The sequence below is a fragment of the Gymnogyps californianus genome, chromosome 11 (genome assembly GCF_018139145.2).
Source record: "Gymnogyps californianus isolate 813 chromosome 11, ASM1813914v2, whole genome shotgun sequence".
NCBI lineage: Eukaryota > Metazoa > Chordata > Aves > Accipitriformes > Cathartidae > Gymnogyps > Gymnogyps californianus.
In genome coordinates, this window is record NC_059481.1 from 15,106,918 (window position 1) to 15,131,318 (window position 24,401).

The 24,401-nt window shown below is 41.4% G+C and overlaps 1 long non-coding RNA gene across 1 annotated transcript; it reads right to left on the reverse strand.

Moving 5' to 3' along the window:
* Positions 1–6,228: 6,228 nt before the first annotated feature.
* LOC127020854 (uncharacterized) lies at positions 6,229–18,079 on the reverse strand. Its single transcript, XR_007767125.1, has 3 exons — positions 18,016–18,079; positions 8,382–8,446; positions 6,229–6,725 (listed from the first exon to the last, which is right to left on the reverse strand). It is a non-coding gene; the product is annotated as an uncharacterized LOC127020854 (long non-coding RNA).
* Between the last annotated feature and the right edge of the window lie 6,322 nt (positions 18,080–24,401).

The following is a 24,401-nucleotide window of genomic DNA, read 5'->3' on the forward strand; positions in this document are numbered from 1 at the left end:
ATCTCTTGTTCTCTACAGTATGCCACATGACTTGTTTCTGTTTTGCGGTTTTTTTTTCATTGTGGGGCTCTGAGACAATACACCACAGCTTATTTTTATATAGAACATTTTCACATCGCACCCGCTATACACAGTCTCGCCTAATGTCACAGGCGGCTGTAAACTATACCATGAAGGAAGGTTTTAAAGGTGAGATTTAAGGATGATGAGTGACTTGGCGGCTCAAAGCAGATAGGAAGGGAGGACAGGATTCCAGAGAGATGAAACAAGCCAAATAAAAGAGGAATTTTATCTGTGGATAGCAGAGAGGAGCAGGCCAAGACTGGAGGAGCTGCCAGGAGGTGAGCTGAGTTTGTAGACAGTTTTGGAGGAGGAAAAAAAAGTGAGCCGTTGTGAAGCTCAAGGGAAGCCAGAGAAGCTGAGGATGGATAAAACGTGTTTCCATTTCCTAGGGGAACAGTGAACAGATTTTAAAATTTTTGGTCTTTTTTGAGTAGAGGAACTGGAGACTATCCTAAGGAAGGCATTGCAAGAGGACACTTAAAGATTTCAGCAAAGATAAAGTCCAAGCAGAGATCTTCCATTGGTAAAAGCTCACTATCGCCAATGTTGTGAGCCAAGTAGGCAGATCCATAAACCTGGCAAAAGCACTTAATGGGAAAGAAGGCCCCTAATTTTTTGTTTTGAATATCCGAGCTCGGATCAACACCAGAAAATGCTGGTGCAACCAGCATGGAAGTGCTAACATAGCTGTACAGCTATTTTGGTAAAGATTATTCACTCTCGGCTGTCTTTGCTGATGCAATAAGTCTTCCAAATGCCAGGTTGCATGAACAGAAGATGACCTGCATTGCATGTGGGTATCACAGCATTCCCCACAACATTATTTGGAGCACTTTCATGGTCTTGGCAGTAATCATAAGGAGCTGTGGGGAGTGATGATCACATTACTCCAAAGCTCTCCATGACCACCTTTTTTTTTAATATGATTTTTTTTTAAACCTTAAATTCCCTTTGATTCATCTCAGACTGCTTTCTTTGTGCCAGGTTTCATCTCATCATTAGAAATACAGATGCAGAATAGTAGGGTGGAACATTCACAGTGTCTGTTTAGAAAAAGGCCAACCGATTCTTTTGCAGTTGTGAGCAACCAGCACAACAGCTGGCAGTACAGCAGCAGGAATAAAAAGGGAAATGCAAACAGTGAACAAGATGGACACCTCCTGCCAGGAGTTATTGACCAGCAACACATGGTGGAACAAATGTTAAGTTACTGCATCAAATGTCAAGGGGGGGCAGCAGAATGTTCAGATGTGATCTTCCTCAAGTTGTGTATGAAGCTCGTCTATTTTCTCATGTGCCACAATGAGATAGCTCAGTTACAGTGATGATGGAGGAAGTAGATTTCTTGAAGCATTCAGAATCAGTATGTTTGGTACAGGTAGAAACTGCCACAACTCAAGAGAGGCAAACAACTGGGAAATAAGGAACACAAAGTTTTATGTCATCTGCAGAAAAAGATCCAGTAGTCAAACCGTCTGTGAGGGAGAAAATTCATAAACAAGATGGCCAGGCTTATTCTTGGGGTAGAATAAAGGATGTAGTTAAAAATTAAATGTACCTCTTGATCCACTGTGAATGGAAGACATAATATTGAAGAAATAGCATTCAATTTTCTCGTTTGAGGACCTCAAGACTGATAGGCTAAAAAAACCTTGCTGAACTCATGTAGGATAAGGAAAGAGGGAAGTGTATAATCAGAGAAATGACAAAGCTGTGACCCACCCAGAGAAGGGCATCCTTGACTCTGAGAAAGGGTCAGAAGTCAGTTAAGAAACATGAGAAGTCAAAAGTGACCCTGAGCCAGCAGATGAAAACAGAAGAGTGTTTTCTGTAGACCACTGCAGAGGAGTTAAAGGCTATTCATCCACCTTGAGTTGATAGGAAGAGTTTGATTTTTAAGAGTACACAAATGTTCAGCAGGACATAGAACTGCCAGCAGCATGTGGAGCTTGATATGCAATGGGATGTTCATCTTCGTGGAACAACTTCATTCTAGTAGGCATGATTTTGCTTCAACAGAGCAGTCAAAAAGAAGCTCCAGACGATTAAGTAGGGGATCCTGGTACAACCTGAAACACCCAGGAGGGAGGTGAAAGGTTTCCCAGCTATGCCGGTGATTTGATGATGTACGGCGAAATGGAACAACCAGTGAACATTACTTCCTCATTTATAACGTCACAACTGAAACAGTGTTTAATCTCCTTGACCTGCCTGTCATATTTTAAAGCTCCCATCACTTTGGTATCTCAGCACAACTTATTTTCATGTTTTTAAGGGCTATCTATTCATATACCTCTTTAGAAAAGGTTGCCACAAATTTTCTGAAAGGAGTTTCTTCTAATTTTTGCTCCAAATCCATTTAATCTATCTGCTAACACAGAGGACCTTTTTCTTTGGTTTCTTTTATGTTTGCTTCTGCTATAGTAGCTTGTTATTTCTTTTGCTAAAGCTTTAGAAATCACTTGAGGAATCTTAGTAGTGTATTCATTTTGAGGTAGATTTATCTTCAGAGCTGGTAAATAGAAAGTCTCTTCTTCACTTCAGTGGGCTTTGGATCAGGTGTTTAGTGCTAACATCATTTCAGTTCGTATAATCTAGTTGTTTGGGGCCCAGCATGCAGCCCCTGAGACTGCTGAGATTTTCACCATAGGCTTTAATGAGAGCAGAATCAGCCCCTACTTCCTGAGAGACAGCCTATAAAAATCTAAAAGAAATAAGCACAAGACTTTCTTGAAGAACTGAGTCTTAAATTTGATTTTATTTGATTCTGAATCTCACTGGATTTTTTTTTTTTTCCCCCACAGCCACTTTGACCTCTGTTCTATGTCTTATCCTAACAGGATGAGCTGGAGTTTCAGTTACCCAGGCCTACTGGAAATTGGGCCCAGCAGTCATTTGGCAGTGGCCTTTCAAGAACAGCAATGCCAGCTCTCTCTTGCAATGCCCACATTCAGAGATCTGTAGAATTGGAGTCCAAATTCTGCTTGTATTTGCAAGCCCAGAATGCCACTGACTTCAAGGGGGTTGTAGGATTTTAGCCAAGAGCAGAAATTGGCCCAGGATCTTTTCAGATTCCCCCACGCTTCTGTTTATATGATGTTATCAAGAACTAACAGCATGCTTCATGATGCATTTTACTTTTAAATTACGTAAAGGATATTTACTGTGCCGATGCTACATAGTTTGCAAGAAAGATGCACATATAGAAATTAAAAAACACTGATTACCATTAGGATTTCCAGCTTTCAGCATTCATTTTCCAAAACAACCCACGGACTATTCCTTATCAAAAAAATGCACAAATGAAAATCCCATTTCTTGGCATTTATGTATGGCATTCTGGAGTCTTACTCATCAAGTCTGTTGTGAAAATGGTCAGAATAAAAAAGCCTCATAATGTACAAAAAGTTCAATACTCTGCTTTTATTTTCTGCATACTGGTTTCCCAGTCAGAGACATGAGTCCATCCCTAAAGATAATTAATGTTTTTCTGCATCTCAAGGAGAGGGAGAAGAGAAGGAGATCTGGGGAAGGCTGAGTGATCACCAAGGACAACAGGTAAAAACACAGATAAAGGTTGAGAATGAATGGATCAAAACTGTAAAAACAGGTAAGCGGGATGCCAGGCAGAGCATGTCGGACGATGCCCACTGCTGCCTGAAAGCATCCAAGCGGCCAGTGGAGCCAGGTCAGTGCTGCCCTGCCCGCTGCAGAGCCAGCAGCTCATGGATACTCTTGGAGCTGCGAAAGGGACCCGAGAGCAAACTAGCTGCTCAGTGCCTTTCTTGAGCAGGGAGCAGCGCAGGATGGAGGTCCTCCACAGAGCAGAGCTCCCGTCTGGTTCTAGTCAGAGCTACTAGGCTGCTCAGCGTCTTTCAAAATGAGGCAGACTGTTTTGCCACACGGTTACAAATCTGGGAGCTTCCTTCTAGATAGCCTTGTTTAGAAATCTGGGCTGGGGCCTTTTAAAGCCTTAACAACTGCCTACTTAAGCTTTTAATATCCATGTTAAATAGTTCATTGAGCATGGCCTAGTATTCAGGAGAACAGTGTGCCATTGTCGGCTGATGAGTAACTTTAGGCAAAGAAATTGTTTTGTACCTCTGCTTTTTCTTCTCCTGCATCTGCTTTGTCTATGTAGATAGTAAAGTCTTTCAGGGAAGGAGTGGCTCACGCTACGCATGTCTAGTCATCAACACAGCAAACTCCAGTCTCACTGAGAGCCCCTCTGTGCTCCTCAATCCTACCCGTAACAGTAGCATCTTAACACGTGTCGGCCTCTGCATATGCTTGCCTTTCACCCTACTGTAGAAACAGGGTTTTAGTATTAATTACTATTTAAAACTAAAATCTGGAGTCCTAAATTCTGTAATATTAAAGTATCCATATACCATGCTTGCATAAACCCTTGCACAAATAGGTCACTGTACAGAAAGCCCAGAGGCTACCAACTCCTCTGGCGACCCAGTGCTAAATTGTGAGTATAAAGTGACCAGAGATGCTCTAACAGGACAGCAATATCTTTGGCCACTGAAAAGTCTCCATGCACACAAGAAATCTGGCCCTATCTGACTCTGCTCTAGTGCTTGCAATTTAAGGGGACCAAAGATCCTGTCATCAGGGCAGCACTGCTTGGTGATCCCTTAATAGCAGCACTCCTTCCGAGGCCTTTAAAAGCCAGCAGAATTTAGTGCATCCCTGAGGGTGCTCTGGGTGAATTTTTGTTTTTGCAACTTCCTGTTGCCTCCACTGCATGTAGCAGAGCTCTCAGCTCATACTGTGTCACTGGATTCTTGGATTTAGAGGGCTGTTCTGTGTAAATAATCTTGGTGTCTGGGCATATCCTGGTGTCTAGAAAGCAAACAGTATGCTCGAAGTGTCTGTCAAGGATCTAGATACAAATGTTCCAAATGAGAAAAATGTCTGTTCATCCATCTACCTGCCTGCTTAGGAATGCCGAGAGCACCGGACTACTACAGGTTTGACGCTCTTGTTTTGTTCTGTTACTGTCCATCTGACCTTGCTATTTCAGAAAGGCTATTTGTCAATGCCAGAGAAATCTGCTGCAACAACGGAGGGAATATCTGGTGTCAGTATTCTCCAGCTCCTTGAGGGAACTACCTCATTAGAGAAGCTAAAACGTCGCTTTGATTGCTTAGAAGCAAGCCATTTGTTTTGCAAAACTCTCCAAGCAGTTATTCACTTCTTGTAAAATTATAATGCCTGAAGTCTTTTTCTAAAGCAGTCTTGAATACTGGAATGACTTGAAATTTGCAGCCAATAAAAAGTTTTACAGCAAAGCAGATCTGATCAGTGTTTTCTTAAGCGAGACAATTAATCTTCTCTGTCAAAATGTCATCAGATTTTGGTGGATTTAAAAACAATAAAATGTTTTACTGGAGAAAGTAATAAAATAGGACATTTCTGTAGCTTCACAGATGTTCATAATGCAGTTGAAATTTTGTATGCTTACAAATTTAGGAAATTTGGAGCTGAGACTTTTAATATACTTAGAGCACATATTTTTGTCCCATAATATCCAAGTATTTTGTCACGATTGGCTTTGAGCTCTCCCATAAACTTTGGCAGGGAACATAAAGCCGAAATGGGATGACTGCTGTCCTGGTATTCTACCTTAGGAAAGAAGCCTATTGGAAGATTGATAGCTGTGTCTGCTTTTGGGTAGTACCTTTCATTCAAGGATCCTAAAGCAATCACAGAAATCCCTCAGTCTTCCTAGCCAGAAATATGACACAGCCTTACTGCTTTTCTGAAGTGTACTTTACTCGTTGTATCGCATCAGGAGGGAGAGAGTCTATCCATCTCTCACCTCCGTGCTGGCAGTTTCCCAGGGAATTGCTAGTGAGCATAGGTTACAGACCACGCTCCCTGCACTCTCTGCATAGGGAGAAGGAAGGGCCAGAGAAAGAGAGGTATCGTGTTCCTGTTCTCCTGTAACAGATGGAAATCCCTTGGGTACCATCACATCTGAGCAGCTCCTATGCAGCTGTAGCCTATGTGAGGCCCACAATGACATAGAGAATCAGGGAACAGCAGAGGCCTGTCCACCCTCATTCCCACCCTATCCCTGCTACATTTTATAAAACCAGATCTGGTCCAGCTCACATACTGTTTAATTTAATTTAATCTGAAGAAAGTCTGGTGCCTGATTCCCTGTCCTATAACGTTTTGTGCACTGTACAGGACATATTAAAAGCACATACTAGCAACTTATCAGAGTTACACACAGTAAATGTCCGGTGGCCTTCCTGAGCAGAAGTACACACAGAGCAAGGTTGAGGATTTGGATCATTGACAGGTCTATGGTTAAAGAGAGGTTTTGTCTTAACATCACACTCACAGGCACATTTGTGATCCTGCTGTAAATGGCTTAGCTAATGTTTCTTAATGCACATCAGTTGACTTGGAACTTCAGAGGTCTCTGATTCCTCCTTTCTTCCCCGTGATCCTTTCCCCTCGTCATCTTTCTCCCTCTCTGCTCTTCACATTCCTCTCTGCTGCCCTATGAAGTACTTACTACTGAGTAGTGGGATTATGACATAGCTGATAAACTGGGAGATTATGACATCAGAGCAATAAATCACACTTCCCTCCCAGCTTGCTTCTCTCTGCTTCTTTCTTCCGTTCCTACTTCTCCTCTCCTAAAAGAAAGAGGAGAATCACGACATTAGAAAGAAGTATTTTCTCCAATCTCTCTGCTCCCAATCAGCCCTCTTGGAGGGAAGTGATTTTACCCTTTTGTTTAAACATCTCTAGAGTTTGTGATAATAAACGTATGCCCCCTCAGTCTTCAATCTTCAAAATGAATGCATGATACAGTCTTTCATTTTCACAGTAATGGCCATTTGACAATATTCTGACATCTTACAGGCTTGCAAAATTTTCGCTCCTTTGGGAAATTGCTAATTATCAGAGTTGCCATGATAAACAAGTTCTGCAGAAAGAGAGCAACACATCACAGTACAGAGCTCCAGACTGCAGTTGATTTTATTTTTTTTTTTTTTTTTTTGCTTAGCAAAACCCTGGTATTTCTGAAAGTCACACCTCCTAGAATATAGTGTCCCATGTGTGAAGATATGGTGGGTTCCTATGCAATTCAGCCATGAGAAAGTTGGGGTGTGTAAGTGATTCAAGTTCTTCATAAATGCTGCTGTATAAAAATCTACTTTACACTGTGCTTTGCTCTTTTATGTAGCATTCTCTAGAATCTGCTTGGGAATATTCATTTTACCCAATTTCTTGTCCTTACTGATACAAAATAATATTTACACACCCCACACCAAGCTCACTAGCTCTCGCAAAGAACAGTGCTTAATATAGTGCTGTTAATTTGCTGACATACCTAATTATATAGTTGAATATGTCAACATTAAGTTATGTCTACATGACAGGCATTGATGTGGCTGTTACGTAATACAGATGTACTCAAACCACCTTAAAACGAAGCTCAGGCACTGCTACCAGTGTAGCCATTGCTGAGCCACGTGGACTGCAAAACCAATCCCAATAGTATTTATTGAGTTAGAGTCACTAGCCTGTGCCAAACTCTGGCTTTAACAACTAGAATACCACTGGTAATGAAGCCAGCTCATGAAGACCTTGCCCAGAGTGTCTACCTACACAGCAGTGATCACAGCCTTGAGTCCCGGCTCTGGCAGATGAGCACCAGTGGGCTTAGCCACAGAAGGATAAGGTTTCATCATCCCTCTCTGTCTGCGTCTTTCTTCTCCGTGAGAAGTTTCCACCTTCGTGGTGGGAATGGGAGAAAGGGATGGTAACCTAGTTTATAATTCAGCTGGCCCAGCTCACAGCTTAAAGCAGTGGTGGAGATGCATTGGTGCTAAAATGCTCTGTTATGAACTGTGGTATAGACACACAACCTTTTGTGCTACTTTTATGCTAGTGTCAATAACATCCAGCAGAAAATACTGGGAGAAGCACTGATCATTTACAACACTACTGCTAAATGTGCTGGAGCTGGTCTGCCAGAGCCCTTGCTCTTGGAGGAGAGGAATTGGGAGAAACACAAACCATAAAACAGAAGGTTATCTACTAACAAAACATCCCAGTGTAGTTCAAAAATCAATATTAAGTCTTGAGTAAATCAGAGAAAGTAAAGCAATAAGTAAAACAGGGAAAATCATAAACATTAAAGACCTATGTATTAGTTCACATCTAACACAAAAAAGTTACTTCTCCAGGATTTTTTTCTCCAGTGCTACAACAGATTTTTCTGCATGATCTTGGGCAAGATGCATAATTTCTCTCTGCCATGGTGTTAGATAATACTTCCCTACCTTATAATACCTCATGTTACGAGTTGCTGATAGGATTATATCAGGTCCTGAAGAAGGGAGAGGACCTGCAAAAGGCAGATAAAAATGGGATGAGTTCAGTTGTCCTTGGAGTCAGTGGGAGCTGAGGGCATGGCAGATGCTCAGGCATTCTCAGGCTCAGTCTGTTGGTAACAAAGCACTTCCCTAACCAGCTTACAGGGAGCAGGTTTAGCGTAGGGGCAAGTATTTACGCTCTTAATACTCAGTGGACAAATTGATTAATTGTAAAAAAATGTTGTTTGATTTCTGATTGGCACCACTTGTAGGAAATATTTCAGTGGAGTCAGGACTGATTCTTCTCCTGAGGAATGAGTTCCTGGTAAGGTCTTGGGAAATGTTTGAGTAAAATTTCTAATGGGTCAGGTCCTGTGAACGATGGGGTGACAAAGAACAATCCTGCACAAGCTTTGCTTGTTCAGCAAAGCAGAGTAGTTATCAGATGTGCAGGGGCTGCACCAGCATAGGGGTCCTTGGTGGTGAAGAGTCTAAGTACATAGTGACAAAAGATGGAAGACAACAGAGGTGAGCATTAGCAGATGGCTGGGCATGTTACTCCTTACAGCATTACGTATATTAACTTGAATAAGACACAATGGGAAACACTGGCGAGCGCCAGCATTAGGGAAGTCACCAGTACTTTGAATTCATCTGATGGCTAAATCAAGTGACATTTTTTGAGTGGGTTTTAAACCCTTTAAAATGATTTCGATCTGTTAGCAGTGTAATAACTATGGACAGATCAAAACAAACAACACTGACCATTTCTGTGCACAGACAAGAATCTTCCACCTGCAGTTGAGTTCCCTTCCCTGGCTGTTACCTTTACTGCCTTATGTATACCAGAGAATCAACACTTCAGCTTTGCAGCACTCTCTGTCATGTCCAGGTAATTAAAAGAATGCCACTGCACCTGGTAGAACTATAAAAATGTCCTTATAAAAGTCTCAGCAGCATTTAATATTTTATTCATTGCTATGTTGTGTTTTGCCTGCAGTAAAACAGCCTCGTGGAAGTGAGACACTACCACCGAGGGCTAACAAACATTCTCCCTTCAACATGTTACATCAGCTCCGTGTCTTTTTTGTCCTTCCAGTTTTGCATCCTTGTTTTTAACAATCTTTCTGCTTTCTTGAAAAGAAAAAAAAAATACCCTTTCTTTTGCTAGAAGCAGGGAACCAGAACAGGCAGTGTTTAAGCTTTCATCCCTTTTCCATATGTGGACAAGACTGTCTGAAAACTTTATTTCCCAGGGAAATATATTCCATGTTTTAATCTTGTAATGCCTGAATAATTGCCTTGCATATAACATTATCTCTCCTGTTAGTGACTCAGGAACTAGAAGGAAAAAATAAAACAAAGTTTAATATATACAAAAGAACATTGATGGTTTTATTACAGAAGGTGTAGGAAGCCAAAACGCACAAGCACAGACATAGCTATTAAAGGAAAATTAGAAAGTTGCAGACACAAGCTGCTCAGAAATAAATTTTCAGGCTCCCCAAAGCCACATGATTGGCTTACAGACTTTTGGTTTTCAAAATACAGGTTCAGTGTGTTCTTATGTGTCCTCACTTTTTGATATGCTGGGGAATCACATGAAACCAGCTTTACTTTACAGACATGGAGGCTGAAAGTTTAATAGATATTCTTGAGTGATAACATGACTCCAGAATTGAGAGATTTCAGAAAATCACCACCCAGGCCACATGGCCAGCAGTAACATTGTAAGATCTAGCATCATTAGTCTACTCAATTCTAGCAAACTAACTGATGTTCCTGTACACGCAGCTCCCTGTAGGCATGCTATGTTTTTCCATCCAGCAACCTTGTCTCAGAGAAAAAAGGACTCTGTCTAGGATTTAGAGACATCTTGTTGCACGAAGGTAAGCAAAAGCAAGTTGGGACATCATGAAATTCCCATTATGTTCTGTGTATGCTCAGATCATCCCTAAGTACATATGCAGTATGTCTGACTCATCCCCAAATCCTGGATGTGAGTATAGGAGCCCCAGGTGGAGATTGTGCCAACAGTGCAATAAGCAACGTGACTAACATCTATCATATGTAGTTTGTTTTCTCATCCTTTTTTTCAAGGGAAGGACTGCATGTCTTGGCAGGTACTATTAGCGCTCTCTTTGTATCCAAGAACATAAGCTCTAGGAATTGCATCTAGCACAGGAAGCAGAAGGTGGTGATGTTTGTGACAGCCATGAGCCCCTGAGGGAATTCATTACTTACTCTGGGACAGGGCCTGTCCCCTGCCCAGACAAGCTGCACTGTCATTTTGCAGAATCCCATTTATCCGAGGGACACGGCTGCCAGCTCGGTGTTTAGTCTGAAGGTCGGGATGATGGGGTATGCCAAGTCCAGCCATTTGAGCATCTTGCTGTAACGCTCAAAATTTACGTTGAGAAAAGAAAAAAAAGGAGAGAAGGCTTAGAAGAAGAAAAAAATCAGAATGATATTCAGTCTAACTGTACCAAGCTGTGCGAAGGTGAAGAGATGAAATGCATATGCCAAGCCCAAGCCAAATCGGTGGCACAGTCAGCCATAGGCTGAAAGTGCAGTCTCAGGGGACAGTCCACCCTACTGTGACTTGCATCCAACACCAACCCATTGATACAATTTTTAAAAAGTCTCAGCAAAAGCAATCTATACTTTCTCAAGTAGTTTGACATATCCAAACACTAAGTCATTGTGCCAATGTGAAAAGCAAACCCCTCATTCTAGATGGAAAAGGAAAAAAAAATCACGCATTTAGTTTCAGTAAGTACATTCAGTGACAGCAGCAGTGTGCCAATTCCGGCCATTAGGTCTTACAATATTCCCTGTTTTTCTGAAAACAAGAAATTATGTGTAGCTCATGAAAAATGAATGCCCTGAATTTCTAGCCTTAATGGTTGCAAAGAGGAGCTTGAAGACCTGCAATGGGTGTGCCTCACAACCTTAGAAAACCCAAAGGCAAATGAAAATATGCATTTTATTGGTTTTGATCATCCTTGTGATTTTAAGTCATGCATGACTTTTCTTGGAGGCCTGACTCACAGCTTTGAAATGTTCATATGGGGCCGCAGTGTCCCACAAAGAATGAAATGCAACTGTAAGAGCTGTACCCAGGTGACAGGTATGGGGCAACCAAGCAAATATGAAGCATTTTGTATTTGCTAGCAATTTTTGTTTCATGCTGGCAAACATGAGGAGTCTGACACTCCTGGTGTTCTATGGGAACAGAGAAAGCTGATGAAGAGCAAGGCGAGGGGAGGAAGAATTCCTGCCTAACTCGAAAATAGGTGAAAGTTGATCCTGAGAAAAAAAAATAAACTGAATTTAACTGCTACCGCTGTGTTAATGAACAGTTGGGAAGACAGTGAGGGAAGGCATGTGTTTATATCACAGAGCTGGTAATAAGGGATTCTTGTTCTTGCCCTGATTCTGCCACTGACTCATCCAGCAGGGTTAGGCCTACTTCAGTTCTCACTTCAGAGCAGATTAGACTTAACTATAGACCCAGCTGCTGTCACATTTACTCATGTTGAGTAACACTTTCTTCCCTGGTGACAGTATTTGTGAAGGAAGAAACTCCATAGTTCACAGAAGGTGAATGACTGAGCCCCACTGTAGAAACAGAAAAGATAAGAAGCATCCGCAGGACAGAGGTGCTCTAAGGCTTAGCTAATTAGGTCTATGCCTAATGCATCTCTTAATTAGTTGAGCCGTATGTAGATATTGGGATCAGTTACTGATCTGCTTCTCTCCAGGCTTTCCTTTGGGAACAAATGATCAGGAACCGAGGAAGGTTTGGGAGTTGAGATTTGCTGAGTTGGCAAGCCCACGGACTCATCCCATGTAGCTGGCAAGGTAACGGTGGACCACTTAGCCCCTCTTCCATGCTTAACTCTGAACCAGCAACAGAGAGCGTAAAGAATTCACAATATCTTTATGGAGATGTTTATAAAAATCCGTTTACTTAAGTCTAAGATGCTCTGCTCCCGAACTGAGCTGAGTTTGGAGCCCAGTATAAACCCCCTGTTTGTAGAAGTTCTGCCAGCCTTGAGCGCACACAGAGTACCAACACCCAAACTCATCAGCAATCACCGACAGCACGAGAGTGCTATTCAGTAAACCCTTCCAGGGAGTTTTTTTTCATGCTTAACCAAATGTTTGATTGAAAAATAAAGTTTTAAAATTCAATTAGTTGCATAGATCCCTGGACTGCATTTGTTCAAGAAATTATTTGGTTAATACTGATGAGTATTATCAACATCAATATATATATTACTTAGAGGTGCCAATTAATATGATATATCTGCTTTTGTCAATGCGGCACTGTGCCATGCCTCCATTCCCCCTTGGAGGCATCCTTTGTAAAATGGCTGCAGATCTGTTAATAAGCACTAGATTAGAAACTAAATCTCATAGAAACTACATCTGTTATAATTGTATTATTGTGGCTATGTTGTTTAAATATAAGAAGTGAACTTTTCTCTTGATAACCCCACAGATTTCAAATAAACTACATGTGGAGTGATTTCAGGCCAGTGCCTCATTTGTGCTCTTACGGAGACCCTTACATTTTTACTTTTGATTAGAAACATTTTGCATCGTCTTCTTTGCTCAGTGGTCTCAAAGAAAACACTGCCTTGCTGCACTTCCCAATTCCTAAATTATCTAGTTCACATTTATTGTCATTAGTCTGGAACACAAAAATCAGGCTGGGCAGCTAAAGATCATCCAGTATTAAACACACACTTCAAAACTTATAGCTGCCATAAACCCCTCACCTTTATGCTTACTGGCTCAAGAACTTCATGTCCCCTTTTTATTACACATCCATAACTTACAGCAACATAAAAACACATCATTGTTTTTCCTGATAATTGTGCCATCCTGCTATTTTATGAGCCAGTCGGTTGGTCTGTGAGTACATGCACCAGGTACTGTATCTTGATGAAGGAATTGGATTATTGCCAAATAAAACAGTCAGTTTATTATGGCTAATATGCTAGAAGTGTTTGCAATGGGTTTTTAAATAATCCTCTACATTTATATTGCACCATTCATCCTGAAGAGAACCAAGGTGCTGTGGAGGCTGATAATGGGTCTTTTTGCTCACTGCTAAAACGTAACTGCTGCTAAGCTGGAGAAACAGTGACCAACCTGCACAAACAGCGTTACGTGAGTGCAGCAGGTAATGAAGCAAACAATAATATTGCCATTTGAAATTGCAAGCTAATTACTTGATTTGGAATTTGATGAGTACATAAGAGCTGATATGCTGCTGCCTGTAAAAATACGCCCCGAAGTATTTTTGGGTTGTTTCATCACTTGTGAGTGATGGCACTTCCACCAGCATTAGGTTCCCCATCATCACACTTGGCACGCTATTTCCACCTGAGCTCAGGGACAAGATTGCGACTCAAGCAGCGAAAACTTCATTTCTAACAGCTCACGAGTTTCTCTAAAATATTTCCTAAGCAGTCCAGTGACTTGTGAAGCCCAGCTCCCTTTGGCTTAGAACTTGAGCACACACAGCTTTACTCACTACAGCCCAAACACATGATATGCGTAGGAAGGTGCATGACAGGCAGCCTTCAGCCAGGGATGTGTAGGCACTTTGCTGATGTCTGAGTTGTAATGCAGATAATACCACACTACTTAACAGACAGCGAATCTTTCCTAAATGTGGTAGGAAGATACGTAGCATTCTACTGGACTTGAGAGATGCATCATTAGTGCATTCCCAGTCTGCTCTAACTTCTACTTTGGGGCTGGCCCTGCCACGTATACTTGAAGGATAGGAAGATCAGAGTTGAATATGGGGAAGGTGAGAAATTCTTCTATTATGTCATTTTTTTATTCTCTGTGTTGCTATATATAATTATGAAAGGACTTAGTTATTATCTGAAATAGCAGATAGTTCCTGACAGACTGTCCATATCATGTTGCCTGTATAACCTATCATTATATGAATGGAACTGTACTACAAGTGAAGACAACTGATCAGACCTTCCCTTTAAAACTTATTGCCAAAGGCAGATGGGAAGTACCAAAACAGCATACACCAAAGCTGAAATCTTGCTTACAGGGAAGATATGGGGAAAATTCACTATAGAAGTAGTGGTTTGTGTCCAAATTGGATCCAACACCAAATTCTTTGCAGATTAAAGATTACCTAGACCCTACAGTTGAGTGTCATTTTTGAAGCCAGGAGCCCAGCTCAGTCAAGAGTTGCCCGACAGGACTCTTGAGACCTAGAGTAAGAAAAGTGCATTCCCAGCAGCAGGATGAAAGCTGCATTCACAGTACAGGCTTTGGATCCGTTACAGTGAGCACTGCTGTCCCAGGACATGTTTATCTTAACACCAGTCTCCTCCCCTCACTTACAGTACTGGGAACCAAGGTATTCACATTGCAGTGCTGTATTTTCTCTCTGGCTCCCATGCATCAAGCATAGTATGTCAAACAGTTTCAGATGGTGCTTGTTTTCTGTGCTTAACCAAAATCATTAGGCAAATTATTTAGCAGGGAGCACAGGGATTTAGCAGTAGGATTCCCATTAATATGACCAGACATACACGGCTAAATCTCTGCACTAAAATTTCCCTGCATAGTGTTGCCTTAATAATCTTTTTAACTTCAATAGTTTGTTCTGTCTATACGGAGATGCTATAAACAAACTGAAGGCTTCCTAGATTTTAATCACTCAAAAGTCAATATTCCCTTTCTTCAGGTTCCTCAAGCCAGAACAAACCCTGTGATATTGCATGACAAAAGGACAATGTGCCAAATTAAAAGCACTGTAATAGCTGAAACCAATTGCTATCGATCAGTCCTTTGTACGCTGATAACTCATCTGCTCTCTGGAAATACATTTCTACAAATTCCTTAGGAATCAACACTGACTGATGCAATCATTTACCCATGATAACAAGGGATCGCCTGTGCTGACTCAGCATTCTTCCTAATTTAAATATGTCAGAAGGTACCAAAATCCAAAACCTTAATAAAGGGAGGGTGAGGACTAGAGACATCAACATTAGTTTGTGTAGTGTTAAAGATGACAGAATATCTTGTCACCATAGCCTAACTCAAATAAGTACGGGGACATACAGGAACATGGGCAAAGACACCACCAGTGAAGGTATTCAGCTTTAATGGTGAACTTACCTATCATTTTGGTTGTTTAACCACTGAGCCTGCTGCAAAACATACTAGTGTACAGAACAAACTTTCACTGAATATCAAACTGGTACCTCAGGGTGGAAGGATGGTTTACAACATTATTGCACCACCATTCAGATAGCTCCAGAGTCATATGCAAGAATCATCTATTGAAGGCTCTGATGGACAAGTGGGATTGATTTACAGTAAGGCGGCAAGAGAGATTTGCCTCCGCCGTAAGGATGGCTCAGCTCTCACATCACAGCTACTGCACTGCTCCAAACTGAGACCCAGGGTATTCAGGACAATTGAAATCGGTGTTTGTCCACCTTGATTTGCTGAGCTCCAGGTTGCAGCAGTTCAGATTCTGCTTGATGAATAGTCGAGCTGTCTTTGCAGGAGGGGGGAAAGGGGGAAAAGAAGGGTGAGAGGGGGGAAAGGTGGGAGGGAATGACTTCTGGGACAAGGAACCACAGCAGTTGCTGGCAAGGCAAGTCATCAGCATGTGTGAATCAGAGCGCCCGTTCTGGATTGTTAGATCTCTGCAAAACCATTAAAAGGAATGAAATGATAAAGCTGTGGGGAATTTGTCTAGCTAGCAGAGCCTGTCTTAGCTGGGAATTATGAGCTACACACAAGAAGATACTAATTGAAATTCTATGGTTTGTGTTATCAAAGAGGACTGACAATGATCTGATTCAAATAGCCATACATTTATCAGAAGGAAGGAACCTATTTCGACCTTATTTACATCCAGTTGCAGCCTGACTAGTGTAAATATAAAGCAGAGGTAAAACACTACCAAGCCATGACTGCAACACCTACCTGGGGAAATGACTACACAGGGTATAGGGCAACCAACCTAGAGCATAACCCCTTTTTATGGCTGGCAGCTAAGAAATAAATACTGTATTTTTGCTTGTAAACTGAGCACATTTGGTCTGGACTCAGTGAGAGCCAATAATCCTGCAGCTTGGAAGTGACATTTTTAGTGAGTTGTTTTTCACAGCAGAACACCACTTTCAGTGTATTATTGGGGTTGTAAATGTTTGTCTCAGCACTCCCATCTTGTTAGTATCACCAGGAATCAGGGAATACGTTTGCTAAAACTGAACCCTATTCCAGAGCATGAGCTTCTGGATCACACTTTGTTACCCAGCCCTGCTTCCTCAGAAGATTACAGAGGTGTTCATAGCTCTTTGGAATTGAGATGGAAGCTTTACAGGCTGCATCCTGCAGCTGCATGCTACCTCCCTCCAAACAGAAGGATGCACCATCAGTAAAACTTACACATGTGCATGTGAGGCTGCAGGACAGCGCTTTAAATCCACAGAAAGGAAGAAAGAGGATTGGATTGCATGGACGTTTCAGGACGAAAACATTAATGTCTCAAAGAGACACAATAGCTAGACATCCCCAATGCACCTAAAGCGCTTCCTGATTTCACAAGAGGCCATGGTTAATGTAGAAAGCATTGTTTGGCAAGGAATTAATACAATAAAACCGCAGTTATTTTCTTTGTTGGGTATCCAGCTGGACACCACGAACAGAAAACCTCACTACATCACGCGAGTGTGTTGTGCTTTTAACCTTCTAAGTGAGATCAGTTTTTATTAGATTACAAGTTAATTAACTATAAGTGTAGTTTATTGCTATTACAATTATTTTCAATTTTCCATTTGCAAAACATTACATACTGACAAAAGTATTTCTTTATTTTTAAATGAGATTTTTACTCTGAATCTCTGATACCCTGAATAAGAATCCACTCACAAATTGACTATCCAGAAAAAGCAATTAGCAAATAACAAAGGAGAGACTACAAATGTTGTTCTACACCAATTTCCAGATTATACAAAATTAGCTTCTAAGTGGTTAAAAAGGAAAAATGTTTTCAGGAGCAAGTACCTTGGATCAAAGATCAATGCACAAGAAAACAAATTGCCTCAGAGTATGGTAACACAGTTTAATAGAATAATTTTACAGCTAGCAAGCCTTACTGTGGAAGAAAAGTGATTTGAAAAGATGAACTTGATAAAACTGTCTTTCAGATTGCCTCACAAGCACTCAATCTTTGGTGACTTAGTCAAAACATACATCCAAAGAATTATGATTTCTACACCTTTGGCATCTCTAAGGCAGATTTATCTGCTAGCTACAGTGTCATGTGGGAGAAAAATAGGATCCAAGAGGTATACGCACACATACATACATGCCAAAACCAGCACCTCACTCTATAACATGCTATATTAGACTATGTAATAAAACTAGCACCTAGGCCTGGCTGAGATCACGGTCCCAGCATGCTAGCTGCTGTACAAATAAACAGCTCCGCTGACTTCCAACAAAGGATAGAAGAAAACAAATATTAGGGCTCTGACTCACACACAGATGGCAAATGACTGGAGTGATGCGCCTTTGAGTCAGCTCTTACCTGCTTCAGCTCCTTTTGGCTTGTGGCCACAGACTTGTCATCAATAGCCTGAGCTAAGACATCCCAGCATGACCCAGACCAGCTGAGGCACACACACACAAAATCCCCTTAACATGCCTCCTTGGGAAGGCTGCTAAATATAGGCAAAAGACATACACCTGAATGTAATTCTCTAATTTCCTCTATTTTAGAAGTGGTGAACTGAGTCACAGAGAGACCAGTAGTTTTCTCAAGGTCAGGTAGGAAAGCTGTGGTATAAGTAGAAAATTAAGTCATATTTGCTGAATCAGCACATCTTCTGGAGAAGTCCATCCAACAGATGGGGAAACCAAAACTCAGAGAGTTGAAGGGGTCTGCCAGGCCATAGGAACACCAAGTTTTATATCGAATATAATGACTCTAGATTTTGTGGCTTGCCACCTTTTATAGAGAGCACTGGTCCCTGCCAATACATCCAGCTAACGATTGAGGTGTACTCAAGTGAGACAACAACTCCCAATCCCCTGTAGGCAGCCAGAAAAATGAACTCCCTCTGGAACTGCAGTGGCCATTTATTAGCTCAGGAATATAAAGGAGGGATGTAAAGCAAACTAATTATGTTTGATGGGGGCTTTTTGAATCTGGGTTCTGAGTTGCAAAATAGATTGGGAACGGCTGTTTATTGTCAAGCCTCCAAAAGGAGATTAAGGGCAAAGGAGAAACATGGATGCTGCTATTATTTACGTTGCTTGAGCACTGGCCATTGGAAATGCGTTTCTCATTGAGTGATTAAGAGTTATCCAGCACAAAGAGCAAATAAAAACCTTGTCTAACTCAGTCAATCCCATTCTTTCTGGTCTTGCTGCATTAAATCATGTGAAACTGGCTGTTTTATTTACTGTTGCTCCTTAATATCATTAGTCTGCTGTGATGTCATGTTTCAAAATCAGGAATAATTAAGAAAACATAAAAGATCTTTAACTAAAGTTCTTTTCTCTTGAAAATCAATAACTTTAGGCTTCATTTAGCTCCCTGTAGATAGATTCACATCCCTGCACAGATGAAGTTAGCAAAATCAATAGAGTTTTGCTGAGGCACAGGGGGTCAGTCTGTGCAGAGCTCCTCTGACTTTATGAGCAAAGCACTCACTGCTGGGTCCAAGCTTCCATCTGCATTTGGGTTTAAAAAGGTTTCTCGGCTCTAGAATACACTATGAAAGCCCGTGACTAAGTCATTATGATGCATAACTCCCTGGCATGCCAAGAATCTAGTCCCAAATTGATACAAAGGCAAGTCTGCTGAGGATGAATGGGTATTCTGGGGTTTTAATGTGCAAACTCAAAATTACATACACTGAACTGCTGGTATGGAGCTTGCTTGCTGTTGCTACTGATAGCCATTAAAATGCCTCACAGATTAAATGCAATCATCCCCACTGTTGCCTAATGAAAGACTATCACGGTCCCACTCCCGCTGTTTTGTGAAGCCAGTGGGCTTTGTGTCGGCTCAGCACTTCTCCCCACGCTCAGTGAGCTGGGGCAGGAAACTCCTCCTGGCTTTAATGGGTGAAATACCCAGCACAAGACAATCTCTACTCCCAACTGGGGCATTTAGGTGTTGCTTTATTGCCTATAACAGTCAGCACAAATAAGTAAATGCTTTGCATTGAGATTATTTGAAAGGGTCTAAAAGAATTCAGCTTGCTGAAAGACAGAGCATTTTAGGGCCTGAGCAGGCACCGGTGTTAGGATCGTTACTAACATGCTTAGAGGCTTAATTCCCTAGATGAACCGGGGGCTCTATACATAGCCATGGCACTGAAGTGATGGGCAAATGTAATTCAAAGCACAGAGCACTGGAAAGTTATATGATTAAAAAATGAGCTCAAAAGCAAATTTCTTTCTGCTTTGGTTAAAGAATGGCAGCAGGTTTGGATAACTAGTGATGGTAGTATCAGCTTCCTTCACACTTACTTAATGGGACGTCATTTCACTTAAAAAGATTGAGAGGATAGTATTACATGCTCAGACAGCACAGCGATGAATGTAGTATAAATACCTGGGGAGACAGATTAGTTAGCTATTTCTGCTCACAGCCTTCTCCTAGGAGCACAGAAATGCCATCTCAGCATGCTTTTTTGGAGGATCAGAAAATCATAATAAACACAAGGATAAAAATATACCATGGGAGTTACAGCTAATTTCTTGCTATAATTTGCAGCAATTTACACATAATCATTGTGGGTTTGAAAATACTGCACAGTGCCAACAGCAGAGTGTCTGCTGAAGTGGTGCAAAGCAGAAGAATGAGAAATGCAGTTTGGATTAAAAAACTCTCCAGAAGGGTTGTTTGGGATATTAGGTTCACAAGTTCTTCCTTGCAGTTGACTTAAGCAGGAGATTTTATTCTACCATAGGCAGTCCAGTTTCTTAGGCTATAGGTGGATGGAACGAGTTTCATACCAACCGCTTTTAGACTTCAGAAAAGTCCTACCAAACAGCAGTGATGTAGTCTGCGTCTTCCTTGCATGTTAGATGAAGGGCTTTTTTTGTTAAAAAAAAAAAAGGCTGTAAAGAGTAGGCACTAGCACCACAACATTTTCATGCAAACACACATTTGAGAAGGTAATAAAATTGTAGCAAAATTACTGAATTAGGGTTTAGAAATGTGTTTTAATACAAATATTTATTTCCAGCATATGAAAATTACTGAAATCACATTACACATCAATTTCCTTAAACATAATTTCCATTCAAAGGTCTGGATTGATTATAAAAGAGGAAAATATCTATATACTGTACATTTGTATTTTTGTCCATTTTTATAACTTAAAATAATTCAAAACAATTTGAAAGTGGAATAAAAACAAATGTGCCCCCAGATTGGAACCCTGCATATAAAACAAACTAAAGATGAGTTATGAACCTCCATGAGGACTGATTTATAGTAGAAATACTAGTGTTGCTACAAGCCTGTTTTATAGGGTCATCAACAGAGGGGATATTGTAAAAGGGGGTTAAAATGACTTATTAAAAGAATATATTATCTTCTAAAGGAAAGATATTTAATCTATGAATCACTAACACTTGACCCAGTGCAAAGGTTTCTAGTAGCAACAGGAGCAGATGCAGGCTTGATTTAAATAAGGGAGAAGCACAGAAGCAAGCACGCTCCTGGGAGGGCTGATGTAGAGGACTGCAAACCTCCGAGGCATCCAGGTAAATTGTACCTGGTGAAGTGAGCTTGAATTTTAAAGCGATTTATTTTAAAAACATGAGATACATAAGCTTCCCTTGGAAAATCAAATAGGAAAGAATTTAAAAGCATGCCTAACTTTAAACTGTTAGTAGCCTTATTGAATAGCTGCAATTTTTTTTGAAGGCAGCTAAAGGAACTGGGCACCTATATCCTATTCACACTTAGTGGAAACTCTTTACCTAAATCTTGTTCATATTTTGAAACCTCTCATCCAGTGGGACTCTCTGTATGCTAAGTAAGGCTCAGATATGTTACTGAAATGCTGTCTCACCACATTTTGAGTATCACCACCATTTAAAGTAGCTTTAAAGCATTGGTGCAGCTGATGTTGAATGCCTGTCTCTCCTGACGGCATTATGTCTTTGGAAGAGACAGATCAGAACCAAAGCTGCAGATGGACAATGGACATATACAAATGGACTTTGCACATGTTCACGTTGCACCTGCCATAGCAGAGAATGAACCAAAAGTCAAGACCACCTTTGACTTGTGGGTGCGAGGGACACACAAAGTTTTGGTTATCATATTGAAGCATGAGCTCTTGAATTCTTATTTCATGAATACTCACAAGCAGACCTTTTTTTTTTTTTCCTTCTGGGAGCAAGTATTTTCAGCTATGAAGCTGGCTTCAGCAGACAGTGTTTCTTGCTGGCATCTGCAAGATCTAAGCTTTTACCAAGACTTCACTTGTTCATGCTCTATTGTCTGGGAAGCCTTAGGGAGCCTTACGTTTCTGTGGCTCACTGCTGACAACTATGACTATTTGTTCAAATTCTCCTAATCCTAGATAAACATTTGGAAAGGCTTATGAGAATGTAGAACATGTGCCTACACACATGCACATGATGACACATGGCACATGCATAGTGTAGTAGTGTGTTTGGCTGCCCCCTTGACTCATGATGATGAGAGAAGCTGGGATCCAGAAGAAGCCAAGTTCTGAGTTGAGTTACCAGAGGAAGTGACGAGGCAGCAGCTGAACCCTGAGTAACACAGCCAAACCTGGCCCTTCCTATAGTCCCCTTATGTCACTGGAGTGCTATAGAGGAGTCATAAGGGGAGTGGCATGGCCTCTCAGAGAAGAATTCTCATGCTTGAGCAATGGAAAGCCACGGTGTGCATCTTCATATGATCCATCCTCCCAGCCTTTGCTGCATGATATTTTGGGAGCAGGAGAGAGCTTATGCCATATTGCTCAGCCCTTCTGGACTGCACCACAACTCAACAGTAAGCTGGAGTAGCTACTTGCTTTAGTTTATGTTGGGGACCACTCTGGCTTTCCAATTGGCCCAGAATATCTCAGTTGGCCCAGAAGATGCAAAACCAGCTACATCCTCCTATCCGTCCTGGAGCTTGTCTTCTGTGCATCTCCGAGACACGCAGAATATAAGCTGGCTCTAAGTCTCTGTTTCAATTGCCCCAGAATTTGAGATCCAGGATCCTGCTATTTTGTCTCCATCCTATAAACATTAGGAGATGGGCTGAAGTGTTTTAGAATGAACTGCTCCCAAAACTTCTTATGGAGATGACCTTTCCAAGCTTTGGACAGGAGACTTTGGTGTTTCCCGGCTGACGGAACTCTTCAGGAAACGCAATATCATTTATTAATTTAGATGATTACCGGGGCTGAGTCCCAATCCTATGGTATTTTAGTTCTTTGCTGCATCCAGAACCTCAAAGCACAGAAGACTTGAACGTGTACTCGAGATCCAGGGAGGTAACGGGTTCCTCCTGTGCCGGGCTCCTTCCTCTGGGTGCAGCCAGGCCGGCTGCGACTAGGTGGCAGCACTCCACTGGGCAAACCAAGCCTCTGAATTTAATACCAACTAACCATTTCAGCTCACAGAAAAGCTAGCTTGCATATTCCAATTTATAGGAAAATAGAGGGTAAATAAAAGTCACCAAAGCCTCCTGAAGTCTTATATCAGGGCTGCGCAGGACAGCTGGAAAGCTACAAGTGAACTGAGCCGTTCTTTGCAATGAAATCCAATACCACGCAAAAATCACCCTGGTTTGGACATGAAAAGTGGAAGAAAACCAGAAAAAAATCTGCAATAATTTTGTCAAGGCCTCAGACTGTTCCTCCAGACAAAGCTCACAGTTCCCACATTCACCTCGAACTGGAACAACTCTGGCAAGGCAGATGCAGCACGACTAGCTCAACGAAGCTTTTGTAATTTTGGCTTAGTTTTGCCTCGAACACGATGAGATAACATCGTCTCTCACAAGTCAATTTTATGAGGATCTGTCAACTCTGTTCCCATCTGTTCTGGAAAATAAGCCTTTTCAGGTTAGGGTAGGATGTGGAATCAAATCCACAGAGCACAGATTTAAATTAAAGTATTTGAAGCCCCTTGCTATTGCCAGGTGGTGAGGGGAGGGTTTGCATTTGAGCTTCCATGTCAAGCTGGTTTCTGTTTCAAACCTTTTATTAACACTTATCATTTATAAAAGACAAAGTGTATACAGCAAAGAGGAAAAGAAGGAAGAAGCAGTGCAGTGTATGAGAATGCAGTCTATGCAGCACTGGGGAGACAGAGCAGGTAGGAAGAAAAGAAGAGATTCATTAAGTTAAAGGTATTCACTTACAACTACAAAATATGAATAAAGTCTGGTAGGAGAAAGGAAAGCACTGCCTAATGTAGAAAATGAGAATCAGAGCGTTAGAGTGGCACGATACAGGCAAGAGATCCCAAAGCTGATTTCTTACAGTGCTCAGAGTTGACCATTAGAGCTTGGGAAGATTGGGCTATGCACTCTGGTTTGCCTCTTTATGTGTGTATATAGATATATAAACTGTCATTGCTACTAAACATCCGACACTTGGAATTGCACCCTCCACTCCATGCTATTGAAAAGCAAATGTGTCTAACATTGAAGTCGATAGACCTGGGGCAGCTTCAACAGCTACGTCCTGAGCTCTGGTCACCAGTGTCACAGCTTGCTGTTAGAGATGCCTGCTCAGAGCAGCCACCCCCTTCTGGGAGCTGAGCACTGAGCTTCACCTTACAGCCCTTTAAGAGATCAAGAGACTGTAAGTGGCAGCATTTGCACCAAAATTGCCAAGGTATTAACATTGATTTCTTTCAATAATGGTGACATATTCATAGCCTTATTTCATCACCCTCCTCAGAATCCTAAATGCTCCA